Source organism: Lagopus leucura, unplaced genomic scaffold (genome assembly GCF_019238085.1).
Source record: "Lagopus leucura isolate 7727_CA_CO unplaced genomic scaffold, USGS_WTPT01 Super-Scaffold_100065, whole genome shotgun sequence".
NCBI classification, from domain to species: domain Eukaryota; kingdom Metazoa; phylum Chordata; class Aves; order Galliformes; family Phasianidae; genus Lagopus; species Lagopus leucura.
In genome coordinates, this window is record NW_024962309.1 from 640,093 (window position 1) to 661,311 (window position 21,219).

At 40.5% G+C, this 21,219-nt stretch overlaps 1 protein-coding gene across 13 annotated transcripts in view; it reads right to left on the reverse strand.

The window, feature by feature from the left end:
- LRRTM4 (leucine rich repeat transmembrane neuronal 4) overlaps positions 1 to 18,878 on the reverse strand; it is a 419,106-nt gene extending 400,228 nt beyond the window's left edge. For 11 of the 13 annotated variants that reach the window (XM_042886903.1, XM_042886901.1, XM_042886900.1 and 8 more), the window contains exons 1-2: positions 18,400 to 18,878; positions 7,962 to 8,030 (exon numbers count right to left, since the gene is read on the reverse strand). The gene's annotated coding sequence lies outside the window, so the exon portion shown is untranslated. The remainder of the gene's footprint in view (positions 1 to 7,961; positions 8,031 to 18,399) is intronic. The other 2 variants (XM_042886905.1, XM_042886904.1) reach the window with 1 other exon arrangement.
- Between the last annotated feature and the right edge of the window lie 2,341 nt (positions 18,879 to 21,219).

Below are 21,219 nucleotides of genomic sequence, written 5' to 3' on the forward strand. Positions count from 1 at the left end.
TGTTCACAAAAATAACAGGCTTTCATAAATAACCATGATGTTAACGCCGAGCAACCTGAAAAAAGAAATTGTAAAGGCGTCACTTCAGAATGCCGGCGCTTGGCCTTCCTTTAAATTTAAGTGAAAACTCAGAATCTCAACACTGAAAAGTTATTTTCTTAAAACGCAAAGGCCGTTTTTCAGCCAAGAAAAGAGTTGGGAAAAGAAAAGTCACGCTTCTGTGAATGTTAAGGTTCTCAATAAAGCAACTTCCTGCCTTTAGTATCTATCCCAACTCAGAAAGAGCAGAATTGGAGTGTTGAAGAAATTCTTACTTCGTGTTTTTATACTAACAACAACTAGAAAATATGTTTGTCTAGGAGGCACTACATGAAAAAGCTTAAATTACTGAAAGCCGTATCAGCTACTCAACGCAACATTTCACTGAACACCAATTTATCCCCATAATAGCAGAAGATTACAGGCTTACTACCCACCTTCTGCTTCACAAGAAATTATATACAAGATTCTTCACATTTAAAACTGCTTTTCTGGATAGACTGTGGCATCAGTAAAATACTTAAAAAATGGTATAATTCAAAAATTATTGGGTAGACTGATTTGGTAAAAAGACCTAATTTAAAGCATTACCAGGACCTTATTTGCAAAAGATCTGTTCCTTGCAAGACTAAGATAAAAACATCACACATCTTTTTCATGTTCAAAAATGAAACTGTGGTCTAATGATCAAATTTAAAAGACGAAGACTGGAAAATGTCAAATGTGAACAGGAGAAAATGAGGGTTCATCTAATTTAACTAGATGAGAGGGGAAAAATATCTAACACCAGGTGACTGATAGGTGCAGTAAACTTGCAGAAAGTTATTCTACTGTTCAAATTCTCTGTGTTTCAGAGGCCCTGGGGAATGATTCTCCTCCTTCAACCCTAACTCAAGGTTTATGACATTGCAGAAGTAAAAACACAGTTGTTTTTCAAGTCCCAGTTGCACGGTTAGGCTGTGTATTATGCAAATAAATAAACAAACTACAAATATAGTCGCAGGTGCTGTCAAAGTAACTCCTGACTTCAACAGGGAGGAGGGAGGACAGGTATGTAGAAAAGCCCTGCTGCACTATTTCATCACATACTACAGCTTGCACAAACACACAGGAAAAAAAATACTTAGCTTGGAAACGGAGAGAAGTTCATAGAAAGAATGAAGCTCTGTGCAACACTCAGAGCCAACAGGATGCAGAAAATGCAGTCCTTACTTTTGTATCATTTAGGTGAACAGAGATTAAATCATGCAAGCTAAAATACTGACATCAAAGGAACAATGAAGCATTTTGCTAGGGCTGAAAGGTAAGAGAAATGCCCACATTCTCCCAGATCCTCCAGAGAAAGGACTTTCCCTTTCAACATGGAAAATTCCTCTTTTAAAAGGAGGAACAGAGAAAGCAGAAGTCTTTCCATGTATTGGGAAAAAGAAAAAGACAAAAAAGAAAAAGCACTTCTCTGCATATCTTGTGCTGGCCATTAAAAATAAATAAATACCCAGATTTCAAGGTGTGTTGTATTTGCCACTGAACAAATAAAGGTCATATGTGTGCAGCGTTAGTTTCATTTGAAAAAAAAAAAAAAAAAAAAAGATACAAATGAGCCTGTAGGTTCTAAGAAAATCCTGTCTGAAAGGCTTATTAAGAGTAATTTGTTATGTTTTCCTCCTAATTACAGGAATTAATAGTAATAATATATCCTACGCTCTCCAAGATTAATGGGACATATTTCCATTCTTTGTGTATACATTTTTCAGCATGAAACAATTGCCTAAAGCCCCACTTTAAGACTTAGTTTAATTAGGGAGGCTTCAAACAGGTACGAAGTGGATGAAGCACGAGCTGTTCATATATAACATGAGAGTACATGTGTATACAAACAGACTTTAAATAAAATCAGAAAAAAAAAACCTATCTTTTTTGGTCAAATACATTAATACAATTTCTATGAAACGATGCCCTCTGGCTCCATTCTATCAGTCTCAAGGGCTGATGAGACACTTGTGGCTTGAGGTCCTCTGAGTGCACAACTAAGTGGCTAATCCTGTGCCTGCTACATCTTCCACCAGCATCCTGAGGGGAAAAAAAAATTTAGCCAAATATATGCAAAAAAATACAGAGTAATTTTTGGAGCACGAGCTCATTTGTGGTTTGTCAGATCCAGGTAGCTGTCAACAACCCCTTTTCAATAGTCACCAACAACAGAAAAAGCAAGAATAAACAAGGAAGAAAATACCAAAACCTACAAATTACAATAGATTTCAAATCTCAAGATCACTTGTTCTAAATAAATAAATAAGACGTCCATTAGCTATGTCATGTCCTTAAAATAAAGGCTACAGCAATGGTAATTGTGTAATTAAATTAGCAGGCTTTTCCATCTCCTTGATTCATTAATCTAAGAACCTGTTGCAGAAAATATGGAATTAATAAGTAACTGGCTTATAAAACAGCTTTTTGTAATTTATTTGCCAGTTCATTAAATAGAAACAATAAAATAGAAATAAGAAAAGCAGCCCAGGGAGGGGTGGGATTTTTCTTCTGTCCCTACAGGTAATTTTTCAGAACTTGATGGATTACTTTTGTTTGTTGGCTCATTTGCTATTAACGCTGAGAATATGTATTAGAAAATTGTATTTGCATTGTTGTGGGGCTGAGCAATGAATGTTATATTAACTCTCTACCCACTCTCACAGCAGTTCAGATATAAAAGCCAACAGCCATCTCTGACAAAATAGTGCTTTGAGAGAAGAAAAGTGATCTCTTTGTCTGTGAGACAGTTGTTTTTCCCTCCAGTGTGCCTGAAAATCCTTCGGCTGTTTCTCCTTCGCTTCCCAGGTAGAAATAACATCCAAATCTAAACCCTGGCTAAAAGAGCTTAAGTTTTCAGTTGGCTGCAAAAAAGATTTGAGTGTGATTTCAGGCTTATAACCTACCCTGGTTCAGGTTATCAGTAAAATGTGTGGACCTCCTGGGCTCCCTTCTTTACATTTCCTTTAGAGCAAGATGCAAAGAAGCAGTTCCTGCTTCCTAACATAAAAGGCTGAGCAAGTTCCCATGACAAGTTTGAGAAAATACACCCTTCAATCCTATACGTGGTCAACTGTCACAAAAAGAAACTCATAGGAACATCCCACGGCACTGTGATGGTTACACGTTAGGTAGAAATCCCTCTGGAACTGGTTGGCTACAATCTCCTCTTCCTCACATCAGTCTGTCTCAGAAGCTACGTCAGCAGCCATTCCAATAGCCAAAACTCACAAAGCAAACTGAATATATTTGGTCTTCAAACTCTGAGCTTATGAATCAGAACTTCAGTTTAAATTAGAGGAAAATATTATCCAAATGCACCCCTGCCCCTGAAACTTGTTTTCACTAAGGAAGTCTTGAAAAGTCAGCTGTGCAGAAAGAAAAGCTTTACTCCCTTGCAACGCTCATCTCATCAAAGATGCTGGCCGAGTGCTGCCTGCATCACTTCAGGACAAAAAGAACCGTTTGTTAAAATTGTTTGGGGAACTTCTCATTAACTTTGCACCTGTTTTGATGGAAACAAATAAACAGAGCCTCTATAAATAAGAAGCTCTGCCAGCAGGTTTAAGAAGTGGTAAGCTCCATCAGTGGAGCAGTAATGAGCATTTGGTGTTGAAGAAGGATGGCAGTAGGTAGTAACATCTGCCACGGGCACAGCTGCTTGTGAAGTGCACATTTATCCACACCCAGAGGGAGCACAGCATCAGGTATGCACCTTCCTTGAGCTCAGAAACCACTTCCACAGCTTTGCTGCCCTACTCATACTCAGCATTGTGCTGTGAATCCTCATCCCCACTATTACTCTTCTAGCCAGAATAATCCATCAGCTTCACCATCCAGATCCAGAAATTTAGCAGGCGATGGCAGCTCAGGCTAATGAATCATTAATTCTAATTAAAGGATTTGCACTGTTTCCTTTCCATTAATTGTGTAAATAATAAAAAAAAATAGCCCTTTGCTGTACATCGGAATCTGCTTGTGGTATTAAAGGCAGCCTCTAAATGTTTTCCTCCAATGAAATGTGCATCACAACAGACCAAAAGGCACCAGGGTACTCACCTCCTGTTAAAAAACAGAGGTCTGCTTTATGTGCACTTTGAGTCCGACAGAGATAATTACACTGGCAGGGTGATTGCCCTTGTTAAATTGAACGGATGAGAAACACTAATGTTCAGGAAACAGGGGAGATGCATTGTTTCTATTTGCAGCCAGCCTTTCTTCATTTTGCTCATTTGGGCAATGCTGAGGCTCAGAACATGCTCTCCAATATAAACTGGGAAAGCAAGGCATCCATGCTCTTGCCATGCCATGAGACCTCCACAACCAAGCAACACAGCAAACATCCTGTGCCTATCTGCTCCTGGATGTCAAGTAGCACAGCAAAGCATGAGTTTGCAAACTAGAAACTAGGTAGTCTGCAGCACAGAGTAACCATATGAATCTAGGACATTTTCGGGCATTTTTCAGAGTTGGGTTGAAGTTTGCCTTCTTTTCACATTGGACTAAAACAATCATTTCTCCACTCTGCCAGGAAGAAGAGACTTCAGAAGTAATTCAAGATCTTCAAGGAGTCCTTATAAAACCCTCCGAAAGCTCACAAGGGCGGTTAGAAGTAGAGCTGATTCTTGGCAAGGGCCAGGATCACTCAGGATTACCAAAGAAAACACAAGTTCTGTCACCACAATCTCCAAACTTTGGGTCCAGACCACAAGCTCTGCCCATCTCAGAACCTCTTTTCTGAAGGACAGTTTCACCTTCTGATTCCACTGAAGATCATACGTGTTCCAGCACAATTCATTGCTCAGCTTTCCTTTTTTTAAATATCCTGTTCACTAAATGCAGGGATAAAAAATTCTAAGGAAGTGATCTTCTAGGATTACGATGGCTGCATACCAAGTGCTAAAATCTCTCTCCTGCCACCTCCCCAATGTGATCACACATCCTTTCAAAAGGAATCATATCTCTATGCATCCCTTAAGCACAATATGTCTCACTCCCCTTGTAGACACTCCAGCAAAAAACCTGTCACCATTACTTCATTTCAAGCCTATTCCAAACCCCAACTTAGTCCACAAATGTCCAAGTTATATCCCTTTTAGGCAAGACTGTGCGGCTTATCACTCAAACACGCATCAGAAGATCTGGTTTCCATTCCTGCCTCTAACCAGAATCACATGCAGATAGCTAAGCTTCTACTCTCATCTCATCCCTTCAGGTTTTACAGGACAATGCCTGAGTACATGCACAGTACCTATTGCTATACAGGGGTCCCAGTTCCAGCTGGGGAACGTGCACAGTACAGACATTCTTCAGGGTTGGGTTGAGATACTGGAGCTTTTGGAAACAGTGCATCCTGTGAAATTTGCTGGTAGAATTATGATTTCAGATTGAATTCCCCCAAGCGTATGCTCCAAACAGTAAACTTCACTGACTGCAGTACAAGTTGTTCAAACTCACGTTGGCATTAATGGAAAGGACAACATTATCCTGTTATCATTTTTCCTCCCTAAGCATTCAGAAAATTAAAAGTATAAGTCATATATACTCATATATAGATAGATAGATAAATAGATATACATATGGTAAGCACCTGCCAATGAATGAAACACAAGTATCCCACACTGAAAACAAATCCAGAGCTGTCACAACTTCCACTGCCTCCATGAATTCTGATGGTAAACAGGACATCCCACAGTCAGGATTTGGACCCAGAAGAACTAAGAGCAGGTGAGAGTTGGAATCAACACCTCTGAGGTCATCACAGCCTTAGGAAGATCAAGACAGAAGATAAAACTCAAACCCAACACTGAATTCTATGCCAAAGTTCGAAAACAAAAAAGGAAAAGCATATTATGACTGCCTTTCAGGACTGCCTCAGTACATATCTTTACAAAGTGACTCATCTAGTTACACACACAAAACGATAAACATTTTTTCAGTGCTTCCAGAAGCCAAAGGGAGTCAAAGCAAAGACTCTGCCAAGTTAAACAGCTATTGAGTCAGATGTGAAGGTGGCTGTCACCAGGCTTCAAACACACTTAGCGTCAGTGTTCCCAGCTCCCTGCATGAGTTTTTAAAAAGTAGGCAGTTCTTCCAGTTAGGGCAAATCATTCTCATTGCAGAATTATAACCCACCCTAAAAAAAGAAGTCTTTCACATAAGAAAAATAAATGCTTACAAGCAGAGGCTGAGAGAACTGTAATTGTTTAGCCTCAGGATAGGGAAGGGGAAATCTCACCCATATGAATGAGTAAGTGATGGAAAGGACCACGGAAGATGCAGCCATGCTTCTGTGCTACACAGTGACAGATAGCGAAACACAGGAAATTCTATTTAAAGACAAGGAAAAAAAATCATAAGGCAAAGCTTTTTTGCTGAGAGGCTGTCACACACTGGAACAGCTTCCTTAATAAATTGCATTTCTGTTCCAGAAGAATTATATTCTCATTGTGAGCTGAAACAAAAAAGAATGCGATGTGAAAGCCAGAAATCTGTCTTGGGGAACACAAGAACTTCATGTTGGTTGGGATATAGCAGGGTAACATAACCAAAGCCTGCTCTGTAAAGCCACCTGTTTGACATGCGAGTTCACTGTGGTCAAGTTCAACCCAACAATGATATTCTTACACTGATTTACAGCAGTATAGCTGTAAAATGGCAGGGCCAGATTCCCTAGCATTGCACTCAAGAAAATTTGTCTCAATTCCACAGCACAAAAACAGAATTGGTCGTTAAGGCCGAAAGCAGGGTGTCAGAATTTTCTATCAACAGAAACATTGCTCTTTCCACATAACAGTTTTAAAAAGAAAGGGCTTATAATCACGTAATAAAAAGAGAAGGCGATTTTCACCAGGAAAAACTCCTTCCTTGGACTCCTGCCATAGCACATGCTGTATATTAGGAAATCATTTGAAATATTAGAGTGGTTTATCCTGGATATTTGTATAGACATTGAGCTCAAGACAACTTGCTGGCTATTTGCGCCAAGTTCAGCTCTGCACCAGCTCCCTGGAGAGTCTGCAGGGCTGAGAAGGGGGGGAAGCACAAAGAAAAACTGCTGCTTTGAAGGAAAGAGGGAAAGATAGGGTCAGAGAAAGGACAAAAAGACCAAAGGATCTTCCCTTTCCACAGCAGTCTTCAAAGCTTAAGAGGTCACAGCTTCTAACAAAGCCTCTGGCTTTCTAAGCTAACAAGAGATTTCATCTGAGGCTATCTTCTAACCCTAACCCTTACCCTTGTGAACAGTGGAAGGGATGGGTAAGATTGTCCCCAGCAGTTCAACACCCTCATTTCATTCAAGAGAAAGAACAGCTGTCTTCTACCCCGTTTTCTTGACCAGCTCCCAGGGTGATCAACAAACTGAAACACGGAAAGCCCTGTCTGTCTGAGCATCAGTTAGTGCAAATATTGCATACTACCTCAAATCCAGTTCTGTTGTACGGGTCATGGTGAGCCAAATTCAGACTTGGTACACTGCCAGATCTATGTACAGAATGGATTGGCTTCCCCTAACTCTGCTACACCTATTATGATGTTACTGTCCAGAGTCACACATAATGTAGAAAAGGAAAATACACAGAACGAGTGACCTGCACTGTCAGCATAAAATACACAGCAACAGCACAGCGCTTCATAATAGCAAGGAAAACAGAGAAATATGATACTTTTCTGAACAGGAAGCATTTGTTATAATTATTAATGCAAAGATTGAACGTTATTACCATAATGTAACTCAAGATGCATCTGAACAGAGCCCCCTGAGGGAAACAACTTGATGTATGTTTACAATCAAGCATGCTAGGGAAACAAAAGGACACTTGAACTACAGAGATATATTTATCCACACAGTAGTTATAACAAGGCATAAGAAGAGCATCTACTACATAAATCATCACCTTTCTAGGAACGCAGTCTTCACCCTCAACAGCAGATCAGACAATGTCAATTTATAGTAAGGCCAACTCCTATAAAGAGAGAATAAATAATTAATGGCTGTTACAGATGAGAGTAGTGCTTCAAAGGCACATCAACAGCAGTTATTGTAGGGGGTTACAATCAACTTGAAGCCCCGCAGAACACTTACTCATTTGCTCAAGTATTTATCATTTATTGAACTATTGATATCATCTGCAATCACACTAACAGACTGAGCAAGGTCTAGATCTCGACAGGGATTAGAATGGGGAACTCTCAAGCATAAATACTGGGCCTCCATTCAGGTAGAAGAGCTGGGATATCAAGCTTCATTCTTGCTATACCTTTCCTGATCTGGCTCCATCACTTCCTTGCTCCACATCACACATTCACATTTCCCTACAGACTAGAAGTCTTCTTTCCATTTGAACACTCTTGTGCATTCTGTTCAGGCCACAATCACTGTGTCAAAACATGTCAGCATATTATGATATATCTGAAAAATTAGAAGTGCTAAAAACGTTAGTGAAATACATTTGAATTGGTGAAAAGCAAGCTGCAAAGCTGGAGTGATTTGTTTTGACAATACCCCCACCTGAAACTTTATCTAAGCCCACATCCTCCTGGGAAATGTTTCGATTCTGACAAAAACATGTTTTCCACAGAGATAAAAAAAAAAAAAAACTGTCCGTACCCAAAACATTTGTTTAGCTACTGCATCAAGCAGAGCTGGAACAGGCTCCCATCGCGTGCTTTGAGCTGTTATTGTCACCTACACAGTTTTGCTTGCCATGAACCTAGGGAGACAAGCAATGACCTGAAGGTTCTGGTTCAGCATATTGCTGCCATTTGCCCATTATTTTCCTTTCATGCTCCAGCACATCAATCTCTGTGCTCTCCAGCTGACGTTAACACCTGCGTCTCCTGAAAACTGGTAACTCACAGCTCCCTCAGTGCAAACAAACATGCTCATATCACTTTTCAGAGGAAAACTAACTGCTCTCCAACTCTCTAAAAAGTGCTAAGTCAGAAGAAAATTGAATGTAGTGCACTGATCCAAATTAGCATAGGTACATGACAGCTTGTGTCAGTCTACCTCAATAAAAAGGTTTTCTTCACAACACGGTGAGGGCTTCATCAGGTTTTTAACTCTATTAATAGAGTTCATTAGTTAAAAAGATTCATTTAGTAGGATGAGGGGAATAGCCATAAGTGCTCTCCAGGCTGGAGGAAGTCTGTAGGCACCATGAGCATTAAAACATATTAAGCAGCGCGAGCCCAGGAGCCCTCTGGAGTTCTGAGAGTATTACTTTTAAATTAGAGATGGGAAATTTTCCCTATTGAAGCTGGACAGAAAACAGCTGTGCTCATTAAAAGAGGAGGAACTGCTAAGTAGTTATACAATCAACACTATGTAATTAACAGAGAATTATAATAGTAGATCTAGGACTGTGCTTTAGTTATGTGCAGGCAGAATGCTAACAGCTTTGCAGCCTGCTGCCTTTTATGTTGCTCCTCTTGTTCAGCTGCATTGCACAGGGTGCAGATCCCAAAATGCTGCTGAGCTCCTCTGCCTCATGCTGCAACTGAGACCAGGGTTCTCCATGCCACCATGGTGAGAACTCTGCTCAGAGGGGCTGGCTCTTCCAGCCTGACATCAAACGTGAAAATGTCTGCCCTGCATTTTAAAGGGAGTGTCAGGCAGTTACATAAAGCTACCACCAAGCAATAGAATGAGGAATGAGGAACACATGCTCCCCCCTCAAATTTCTACGTGCTCCTGGCCATAAGAGCACGCTAAGCAATGTGAGAGAAGCCCTGAAGCAGTCCTCTATTTAGATCCAGGGTGACTGTGCTTGCATGGAAAATCTGTCTATTAGCCTGAAAAATCCCATATGCAGGTGAAGACAAGCATCACCTCTGACAACTGAGGGCGATACACACCAGTGCCACAGTGGCCATGGGAGTCAAACCCAACAAGCAAACCAACAAGACCTACTACCTCATGTCATTTCAGATTGGAGTTCTGCAATAGCTGGAGAGCGTCTCACACAAATTCACTCCTTCAGCAGATAGGTTTAGGTATGCCATTATTGCTCAGTGGAAACCTTCAAAGTTTTGGGAGATAAATTGTTGGTAACTCCCAACTACGCACGATGCCCTGCTGCTTCATCCCGCCATCCTCCATCTCCAGCTGCCCCACGGGGCAGAATTTTCCTACTCAACATCAGGCATCCAAAAAGCCAGAAGGAATCCCCGCACACTCTGGTGCTGCACGTTTACCTCTGCAGAACAGAAAATCCTGCACAGGAGAAACACAGCATTTTCAAGTGCAACACATTCAAGCTTTCTGGGATTCAGCATTAGGACTCTATGAGCTTGTGCGCTGCCAAGATGAGCAGAAAATAATACTAATTATAGTTGATGGAATCAAAAGGTACAGCTGCAAGTCCACAAACTGCTGACATAAGAGATCATCAACAATGAACAAGACTACTACTGAATCACTATCAATGCTTTTAAGTCATCCACTGGTGTATATATTTATAAATAAATTTCTCTTTCCCATTATCCCAGCAAGCGAATTCTTTTCTCCGCCTGGATTTGGCACCCATGGGATATATAATCACCAAGTTATTAAATGTTTTGGTCACATTTAAACACAAATCCACTGGAGGCATCTTCCCTGGGTTTCTTAAAACAGGACGGCTTCAATCGCCACTGTACAAAGAGTTCTGGTGGCACATACATTCTCCAGTCCCAGACTTAAGCACTCTCAGAATTGGGAAGTCTCTTGGGCTAATACTGCCTCTTCTCCTCCTCCTCTCCTTCCCGCCTTCTCTACAGAAATGGGAAATTGAGATTTTCAAGCTCATTTATCAAACAGCAAGTAGGTAATAAATCTAATCTCCGAGTCCTTATTTCCCAGTCATCTTTAACCACTAGATGACAGTACTTCCTTAATTAGCAGTTCAATTCCCAAGATTTCTGAGAACTTCCACCTCTTGTTGGCTCCAGTTGGAATTCTGGATGCTCAGGAGCTCCAGGAATCAATTTCTAACTATAAAAGAGACAAAAGTGTTCTATGCATTTAGAGCCATGTTGCAAAGTTTTCTCCCAAAATTTTCCCTTTTCCACTTATGACAAGAAATTGAAGGTCCTAATTCTGCAACAGGACCTGCCATGTTACGTATGGAACCACAGCACAACTCTCAAGTCTTGACCTAACTTTAGCGAATGGGATACAAAAACTGGATGTAGAATCGCTGTTACTCTGTGTGCTTATTTTTAGGGTCTACTCAATAACCAGTGTCAACATTGCCATAAAGCAAGTGCCACAAATGCATTAAAACGCAGTTTTTCAACTGCTTGCGGATGGGTTTAATGATGAGGACTGGACAGACTATTTTAGCTTCCCATATTAAAATAAAATTACGCATTTTATTTTATACTTCAAAAACTTCTTTTTTTCCCCCCTTTTCCTCAAGGCATTTTTTTTTTTTTTTCAATTGCTTCTGGAATAGCACATTATCATTTAACCCCCTTGTTCAGTCTCATTTTCCACTTTCTCTATTTTCACACACAGTTGAACTGACTTAAAGCAAAATGGAATTTATTAAGCCGAAGACAATGTGGGTAATCAACATAATGCAGTGTCTGCTAATCCCTGGTTACTCCATTTTTTTTTTTTTTACTGTTTATTCGACTTTTGGTCTACAATGTTTGGAGCAGAGAATATGGATTTTCTTCACTCAGAAGAGTCATTCAATTAGAAAATGTGTGCAATACTGTGCACGCTGTATGCCCTATGTACCAGCACAGCACTTGATAAGAGGACTATCAATCAAACGCATGCGAAGAGCTCAAATTTTCAAGGCTCTGAATATTCTTTTACCAATCAGTTAAAGCAGCAACTACATGGGTGCTATGTAAGCATACCTAGCACAAGCTTGGTCAGAGGGTTGTAATTATTCATTCCAAGAAGACCACACAAGCTCTTGCTCATATACAGCTGCCTTTGCATAGCAATTTGTTTACACACAAAGACAACCTGCACAGCAAAGGGCTTGCAATTCTGAATTTCCATCTCAAGAACAGCCCACAGTGTGATTTATCACGCACACTTTGCTTCACACCATCCAGCCAACCCACAGCACTGACACCTCAAACACATCAGCAGCATTCTAGGATGCATGGAACCTTTAATATGAGGAACTCTATGGGAAAGATGCACAGGCACTCACAGCACAGTCCTGTTATTTTACTACTTCAAACTTATGCTGCAGTAGCAATTAGCTTTCTACGATCTAAATATTGCAACACAGAGAAGAAAACTGGTAGCAAACAGGCTTGTCTTCCAAGAATAACAAAAATAAAATAAGCACTAACTTAAAAGATACGGATAAGAGCTCAGCATCCCATGCTGTTTTCTTCAGTATATGCGAGCAAAGGTCAGAACAACAAAATTCCATCACACAGCTCAATATTAGCTTTCAGAAACATATGTAAGGCCAAACACGGAACTCCAAGCAAAATCCTCCATGTGACCAATTTCCTCAGGTTAAGGCATTAACTCTCATTTGAACAGGCAGACATCTAACCCAAATTATTACTATTCTGTAGTTGCCCAGATACCAAATTACAAACAACGGATTCAGTCACCTGAATAATTGACAGAAAATTAAGAACAGCTCTTTTACAAAAGCACATCTGACTACAGAAGCCAACTGCTTTCTGTAATGCAGGGTGGTCAGTTTGTACAGGATAAACAAGAAATGAAACTGAAACATTTTACTAAGCGTGTCCTCGTGGAGCTATTTAGTCCTTTGTTAATTTAAGAAACCATATTTCTATTTGTATTTAATTTCATTTCTAACTGACATCCATTAGGCTTTGTTTGGCTCTCCGTTCCAGAGTGTTCTCCATTTAAAAGAATCCAGAGCAATGTAAGTAGCATTAAAAAATAAAGATAACTCCACACATTGTATGCTAAACAACGACGGAATTGAGTGTGCTCTCAGCAAGTTTGCTGATGACACTAAGCTGAGTGGTGCAGTTAACACATCAGAAGGAAGGGATGCCATGCAAAGGGACCTCAACAGACTTGAAATTTGAAAGGTGGGCCTGGGTGAACCTAATGAGGTTCAACATGGCAAAGTACAAGGTTTTGCACTTGGGCCGGAGGAATCCCAGGCATCCATACAGAATGGAAGGAGCTGTGCTTGAGAGCAGCCTGGCAGAGGAGGACCTGGGGGTCCTGATGGATGAAAATCTGAACATGAGCCAGCAGTGTGCTCCTGTAGCTTGAAAAGCAAACAGTATCCTGGGCTCCATCAGAAGAGGGGTGGCCAGCAGGGACACGGAAGTGATTGTACCCCTCTACTCTGCTCTTGTGAGGCCCCATCTGCAGCACTGCGTCCAGGGTTGGAACTCCCAGGACAAGAAAGACAGGGAGCTGTTGCAGAGGGTCCAGAGGAGCCACAAAGATGATCAGGGGACTGGAGCACCTCCCCTATGAAGACAGGCTGAGGGAGCTGGGCTTGTTCAGCCTGGAGAAAAGAAGGCTGCGGGGTGACCTCACTGCAGCCTTTCAGTACCTAAAGGGAGCCTACAAACAGGAGGGGAGTCAACTCTTGGAAAGGGCAGATAACAGCAGGACAAGGGGAAATGGTTTGAAGTTGAGGGAGGGAAGGTTTAGGTCAGATGTCAGGGGGAAGTTCTTAACTATGAGAGTGGTGAGGTGTTGAAATAGCTGCCCAGAGGGGCTGTGGATGCCCCATCCCTGGAGATGTTCAAGGCCAGGTTGGATGGGGCCCTGGGCAGCCTGGGCTGGTATTAAATGGGGAGGTTGGTGGCCCTGCATGTGGCAAGGGGTCAGGGATTCATGATCCTTGAGGTCCCTTCCAACCTGGCCATTCTGTGATTCTGTAAAGCAGAATGAACATCCACTCTCAGTCCACACTAACAAGCTTTGGGAGAAAGCTTTCATTCAAGCATCATAGTTTTAGATAGACAGTAATTCAAAGAGCATTATGAGACTCAGTGAAGAAATCTCAATGCCTTTCAACAGAAGTTAATCATCAGATGTTACCCTTTCTGTCCAAAGCCACCACTAATTTCCTCCTATCTCAGCTACCCATCCATCACGTGGCAGTAATGACGCAATGAGGAAAACAGAACTGCTTATACAAACGTCTGCTGATTTCACATAGTTCTCTAAACTCATCACAAGTTATTTCCATGCACCTTCAACTATTCAATGAAACAACAAATGAAGCCAAACATGACAGAGTCTTGATAAAGGAAGTAAATGGCATTGGAAATTTTCATATCTAAACTTGAGATAATAATTGGAAATAATTAATTGTAAGTTTCCCAGACTGTTGTCATCTATAAGCAACTGTCATTTCCTCTTTCCAAACATCTCAGCACCCATTTGGGTATCCTCTGAAGCTATTTTTGAATTTGAGATTGCAGTTACCCTTTGTAAGCTCTGCTACACAAGCAAGCTACTTGGAGATTTTAAAAAACAGGAAAATTACACACTTGATGCTGAATTTACAGCAATGCCAGTAGGGTTTCAGTGTTCAGAACCCATTTCAAGATCCACATGGACACATGGCAATTGCTGGCCTTTTGCTGGAGGAATAACAATGCAACAAGATAGCTCAACTTCTTTTTCTGTGCTCTTTATGACTGCTAAAACGTTTGAAAAGGAACATTACAGAAGCTGTTTTACAAATTAGTGTATTTCTGAAGAAAACAAATAGGCTTACAGAATTCTCGTCAGCTCTTTATCAGCTAAACTGGATGTTACAGAGATAAAAATCGACCAATGCAGTATCTTTAATCTATTATTTAGTAAACCAAATTTTTTCCTCAAAGGCTAAAAGCAAGCCTGATTGCATTTTGTAGTTTATCAGGTGTGCACAGTGTGTGCGTGCTTTCTGTTTGTGTTTTAGTTTCATAGCATTCTTTAAGCCAGAAGACAATGTTTAATAACCTTGCTATCCATAGAGACATAACTGACAAACAGTGTGCAGACCCTGTGTAAACAGTTTCATGTGTTTTGACTCTTCTAGCAAAGGCATTAATGCAAAATTTTATTTCATTTAACAGCAACATAAGAGGAGTTAACTTTTCAGCAAAACAGATAATCAAGTTTCTGCAGTTTAATTCGAGTGAAAGATATGAAGGTCACCCTGCAGGGCAGAATTTATCCTGGCTCAGGTCTACATAGTGTCAGCTTAGGTCTGAATTAAGTGATGAGATACATTTGGCTGGCTCTGCATACAAGTTGGTGTTTGCTCATTAAGCTCCAAGAAGCTATTTGAGACACTTTGACTGGTGGTTCCTTCTTCCGCCTGTCTTTCACCTTCTGCCTTTACATTTTCTGTATCTACAGATTTAATAATATGTTTGGAATGTTCACGTTATTGCATAACCGGATTATCTATGATTCTGTATACCAACTACCGTTTGTGGTAGAGCATTATGTACATTCATCACGCACATTCATCACACATTCTTCACCAAATAACTACAGCTATTCTCAGGAGAGGAGAGGAAAAAGCTTATATACACATACATGCACAAAGTTTTCTGTTATCTGGGTAGTAAGATGATAAAGAGGAGATGACAAAACTTCAGCCAAACAACACCACACAAGTCAGACTGCATATGTCACTTTCCACCTCAAAAGAACTTAAACTTTTTCCCAGTGAAAAGGATTATTTACTGAGTCAGTTCGGCCCAACCCTGTTTTTTTCTCTAGGAAGATAGTGCTGTCACAGTTCACTGCTGGGCGTTATAAAGATTTAAGCAGGAGTTAAGTACTATGAACTTCTCACTTTTGCCCCGGGATGATTTGTGCTGAATCAAACCACCAACCAGCACAGGTTTCCAATAAATCCATTTTTAATCCTTAGCCTCTAAAGAAAAGAATTCTAAGATTCTAAAACACCAAAACTCAGATGGCTTTCACCCATCAGAAATTTCATTATTTTCAACTCTTGCCATACTATTCTTATTCAAAATCTCCCCAGTTTAAATTGCAAACATTAGAAATCTCCACTTCTTCCCCGAAAAACTTCACTCCATGCTCCTACCGGAACTCGAGAGTGATGAAAAGCCTACAAGCAAGCTCAGCAACCTCCAGGCTGAGGATCTTCAACAATTCCTCTGACACCCTCAAGCCTGAAGGCATGAATCTGCTCTTTGTTTTGCCTCTCCATGTCCAACATTTTATTAATGGTCTCTGCAATCCAGATAACGATTTTTAGCCTGCACACACTCACTCCATGAAATTATGAGTTGATTACTTCAAGGATCACTTTATGATCCTTGAAGCCATCTTTCAACAAAATTTGCTGTATTTCAGTCTCTCCAGGAATCTGAAATGATTATTGTGAGGCATCAACCAAAGATTCTGAAGTCCAGTGTCAAAAACAAACAGACAAAAACAAATACAACAGGAGCTCCTATACGAGGCAAGGGACTTAGTAAAAAGATTTTGAAACATTGGTGGAGGGGAAAAAAAAAAAAAAAAAAAAGCAATAAAAGAGTAACAACAAAAAAAATACCCTATGCACAAAAAAGCTTAACAGAATGCAGGCCCCAGTGCCACGTCCCTGCCCTCTCCATGATGCCCTCCATGTCCTCAAACACTCACACAGCCGAGAGAAGCAGCTGATAATGGCTGAGTGATTTTCTATTTAGTTTCTGAAATAACTTCCAACTTTGCCCTCCGGGATGGTAATTCAGACTACAGGATAAGTGCCTGTTGAATAAAAGGAAATGAAAACCACCTCCCTCAACCCTTCCAGGTGGCTCTTTGCCCTCCCCAGTCACACGACAACCCACCCAGCTACCAAGCTTCCCCTTGCTCTTTCTTTGCTCACGTAAGTCTTTCTCTCTGCTCAGTGCCTTATCTCTGTGGCTGCATGGGCCATATTTGCTCAGTTCTGTGTTCACGTTGCAGGACATTGCGAAGTGACTCAGTTTTGTGTTCACACATTGCGAAGTGACTGAAGAATCTCCCCCTGCTCACAAGCAAAGCCCTCTGAACTTCAGCTTTTTTACTTCTCTTTTGGGTCTTCGATAAGTGCTGCCAATTAACCTCACAAAGTGCTGGTATTCTCTGACAAAGAATCCGCATGCTTGCTTAGAAAGCTTTTGTCATTCAGTACAAAGGAAAACGTTGTTTCTGCCCTTATTCAGTTTGGCCTATTGGCCTACCTTTCCCAACCCTATCTTGTAACATAAGCACTTCCTTGAAAGCTTAATAAATCTGTTTCTCTACTAATGGAAAACTAGGTTGATTCCCATATAGCTCCCACAGTATGGATTTCTTAAAAAGTTCTGTCATTTTTGACAAATACAGCCTCTCTGCTTCGCTGTGTAATCCTACCATAGGCCCAGCAATCACAAAACTAATAGGCCCTTCACAGATTACATCTGAACCTGAATTACTTTTCTATAACCTATGAACATTTTTCATAGTAAAGCAGTGATGCCCACTTCCAAAAAACCTGCCTGTCATTCGGTTTTTAAGTCTCCGTATCTTACAAACACAATTGTTTTTCCTACTGATACCTTAACATGCAGAGCAAGCAACGGAGCATTATTAATAAAGTTCCAGTTCATTGAAAAAAAATAAACCCCAGGTTCAGGCCTGAAGGTAAGGACCTGGCAGACTGATGGATTTCTCTAGCTCTTCTAGTGCAAATGATAATTTAGGAGTTTGCAGCTATCCATATGGATCACAACAAAAGCTTAAGTGCCCTTGAGATAAAGAGAAAGATGAATGGTTAGGCAGGTAAGGGGAACTGGATGGATTAGTAGAGTGCTAAGAGGATATAAACAGCTCTCCCCCAAATCCTTTATTTTTCTCCCTACAGTCACAGATTTGTAGTTGTAAAACTTTACATCTTACCATACAAAAGGTACCGTGCCACGCACTATTAGCTCTTATTTAATTTCAACCAATCAGCCAGTGGCTCAAGTATTTAGTTTCTACACCCAAACTTGATGAAAACATGTCTGCTCTATTATCAAAGGAGTCTCACTTTCATGCTATATATCTCATTGCTCTTAATATTTGGAAAAGATAACTTACCTTTCTCTATTGCTACCCAGTTGAGTAATTTTGCTCAAATAGGCTTACTCATAGAATGGCCTAGGTTGAAAAGGACCACCACAATCATCTAGTTTAACCTCCCTGCCATGTGCAGGGTCACCAACCCCAGAGCCACATCCAGCCTGGCCTTGAACGCCTCCAGGAATTGGGCATCCACAACCTCCTTAGGCAACCTGTTCCAGTACATTGCTACCCTGAGTCAATTAGTAAATTTTCTTAATCCCTGTAACAACCAAGGGCCGAGCGCAATGGGAAACGTTACAAAAGAAAGAAGTACTTACCTCTGTCCAAGGATCTAGGCTCACTGTAGAAGCTCCACAGAGCAGGAATTTTCAACAAGAGATCCCCTCATGCTAGCAGTCAGCCCTTAAACGGGGTCTAGGAGAGGTGCAGCCAGGCTCCGCCCCTTCCAGGCACACAGCTTAATTGCCTTGCTTTGTGCTCTCAGGGCTGACAAGGACCTTTCCCCAGCTGTGCAATCAGTGATTCAGGCTGGGACTCAACAGATCCATACAATCCCAAAAAGAGGCAAAAGAGAGCTCCCTTTATTCAAACAAAGGGAGATTCAACTGGAGACATTTTCCCTCAATCCATCTGAAATCACAGCCTCTTTTTTATTCTTCCTGATGTGTTGTCCCTTCTCCTTTCATAACTGGCCAAAGAAGTTAGAGGTTACAGACTTCCCAATCCACCTAATATGCGTTCCCCCTTGTATGTGACCTGTTAGTCTTGCATGAGCAAGCCTCATGCAAGCCTCATGCAAGCCTCATGCAAGCCTCATGCAAGCCTAACAGGTCACATACAAGGGGGAACGCATATTAGGTGGGTTGGGAAGTCTGTAACCTCTGCACGGTAAGTCCAAAGTTCGTAAGTTCAAGTTATCTATAGACCTTTGTAACTAAAAGCTTATTTGGTGAAAATAGACAGACCAAGTGGAAAAGAATTGTAAGCTTCCTGCACAACTTGCAAGCAAGGGCATCATGTTTGCAAGCTTCTGTGTAAATGATTTTTATTTCCAAGGACATCACATTCAGGAGCTTATTTTACTTCATATTTCAAGGCAAGTTTCAAATTAAGATAAAATAATTTTCAAATGTTAAGAATAAAATAAATTCTCCTGAAAGAGCTCCTCTTACAATGAAATAATTTAAGAAACACCCAAAATGGGAAGACTGCATAGTTCCAAAATCTTGAGGAACAAAGTATGTCATAAGTCATTTCAGGCACTCATTCTGGAAAGATCTTAATTCATCAAATACTCTTATTAAAGTAGATTCATTCCTTCTCCAGCACAAGACCAGTATCTCTGCAGCTGCTATGTGGTGTTTACTTTCTTTCTGAACAGGTTTGGGAAATGGCTTCCATTAAGTCACCCAGTATGGTTGTGGAGTAAAAGAAAACGCAGAATCTGAGGCTACAGTTCCCAGCACAAGTTGGGAGGCTGCACAATCTTGCATTCAAATCTTGGCCGCTACCAATATTCAAAATAAACCGTACTAAATTTTCCCATTTCTAAAAGCAAGTAATGATTTGCTTTGAGACTCCATCTCTGCTGGAATCTAATGCAACTCTCACAACCATTTTATCATTTTCAACAATTCAGTTTCAAAACAAAAAGTTTTAGCCGATTTTTAGCAGCACACGAGTACACAGACTATCACATCCATAATCAGTTGTTCTTTCATTTCTTGTCACCCAAGAGGAGGCACATTTGAAACAGCACCAACAGACCCTAAGGAGTTTGAATTACTTTATTTTAATTGTACTGACTGCGTAAATCAATAGCATTTCAATTCTTCAGAAGTGTTCACTCTATCATTTTGATATTAGAAATAGACTAGCTACATTATTGATCCGAGTTACATAAGCATATGTGGATGTAACATTTACTTGGATGAATAAATTTTTAAGTTCAAAAAGTAATTCCTTTTTTTCCTCCCTATTTTTTTCAAACTGGAATTCAACATCTACAAAAACCCACTAACTAATTTATGGGAGATATTGAATATATATTTCAACACTCTAACTTTACACAGAGGGGATCTTTTATTATTGTCAAGGCCATAAAAGATGAGCAGATTCAATATTTTATATTCCCATCTATTACTTGGCATGCAGAGGATTCTGAATCACAATGGTGAAAAAGCATAATATTTCTCCTACCCAAGTCCCACCATTGACTTACTGTCTATCCACATGCCACAAAGCCATACAAACATAACTGATGTTGTTCAAGCACCAGACATTGAACACTACATTGCCAGGGATACATTCAGGAGCTGGCAGCCTCAGGATGGTCTGTCAGGCAGCTGGAGGTAAAAAGCACAATCATGGCTGTTTTTAGTATCCAATCTAAAATATCTATACCCTCACGCTGCCAGAATGTATCCCCATACAGCATCCAGCAAGCATTTGCTTGAGCAAAACTCACCATCACCAGGAATTAAGTCTTACCATCTTGGTAAGTACAAAACTCTGGCAGTCAAACAGTGGCTTACAAACTATTGAAACCAATTCTTAAAACTCAAATTGAAACACAGAAAAACATTCACAGAGCATTGCGTTACCAGGACAAGGTCTTGCTCAGACCCTTCGCACTGCACCACGCAAAGCAGTTTGTTTTTTTCAATCCAGCCATCTTCTATTCAGGTGTGTCCACACAAAGTTGTAAAATAAATCAACTTTATCAGTTTCTAGCACCTGGTAAGTCATCTTTATCTCAGAATTCTGGAGGGATGTATAATATTCAGCATGAACATTATGGTTTCACTCCAACATCAAAGACTTCAGCAATGTGGAACTAGTAAAACGGAGCAGAAATCTATAATCCATGAGAAAACTTTGTTACTTCCTGAAGAATGTTAATGCGTGAATATTTTTTTACCTTAAGCCAAGAATCCTGTACTGAAGGCACATTCCTCTCCTTAAATTCAGGCAAAAAATGCCTGTGCCCAAACACTGCTGAAAGGATTGCCTTTTTTAAAAAAAAAGCTCTAGAGAGACAAGACATCAGGGATAATTTGGATCTACCATTAACCCAGTGTGTGGCCTGGGCCGATTTCAAATGAAAACTGAGATGGGCTGGAAAAAGCTGTACCTGT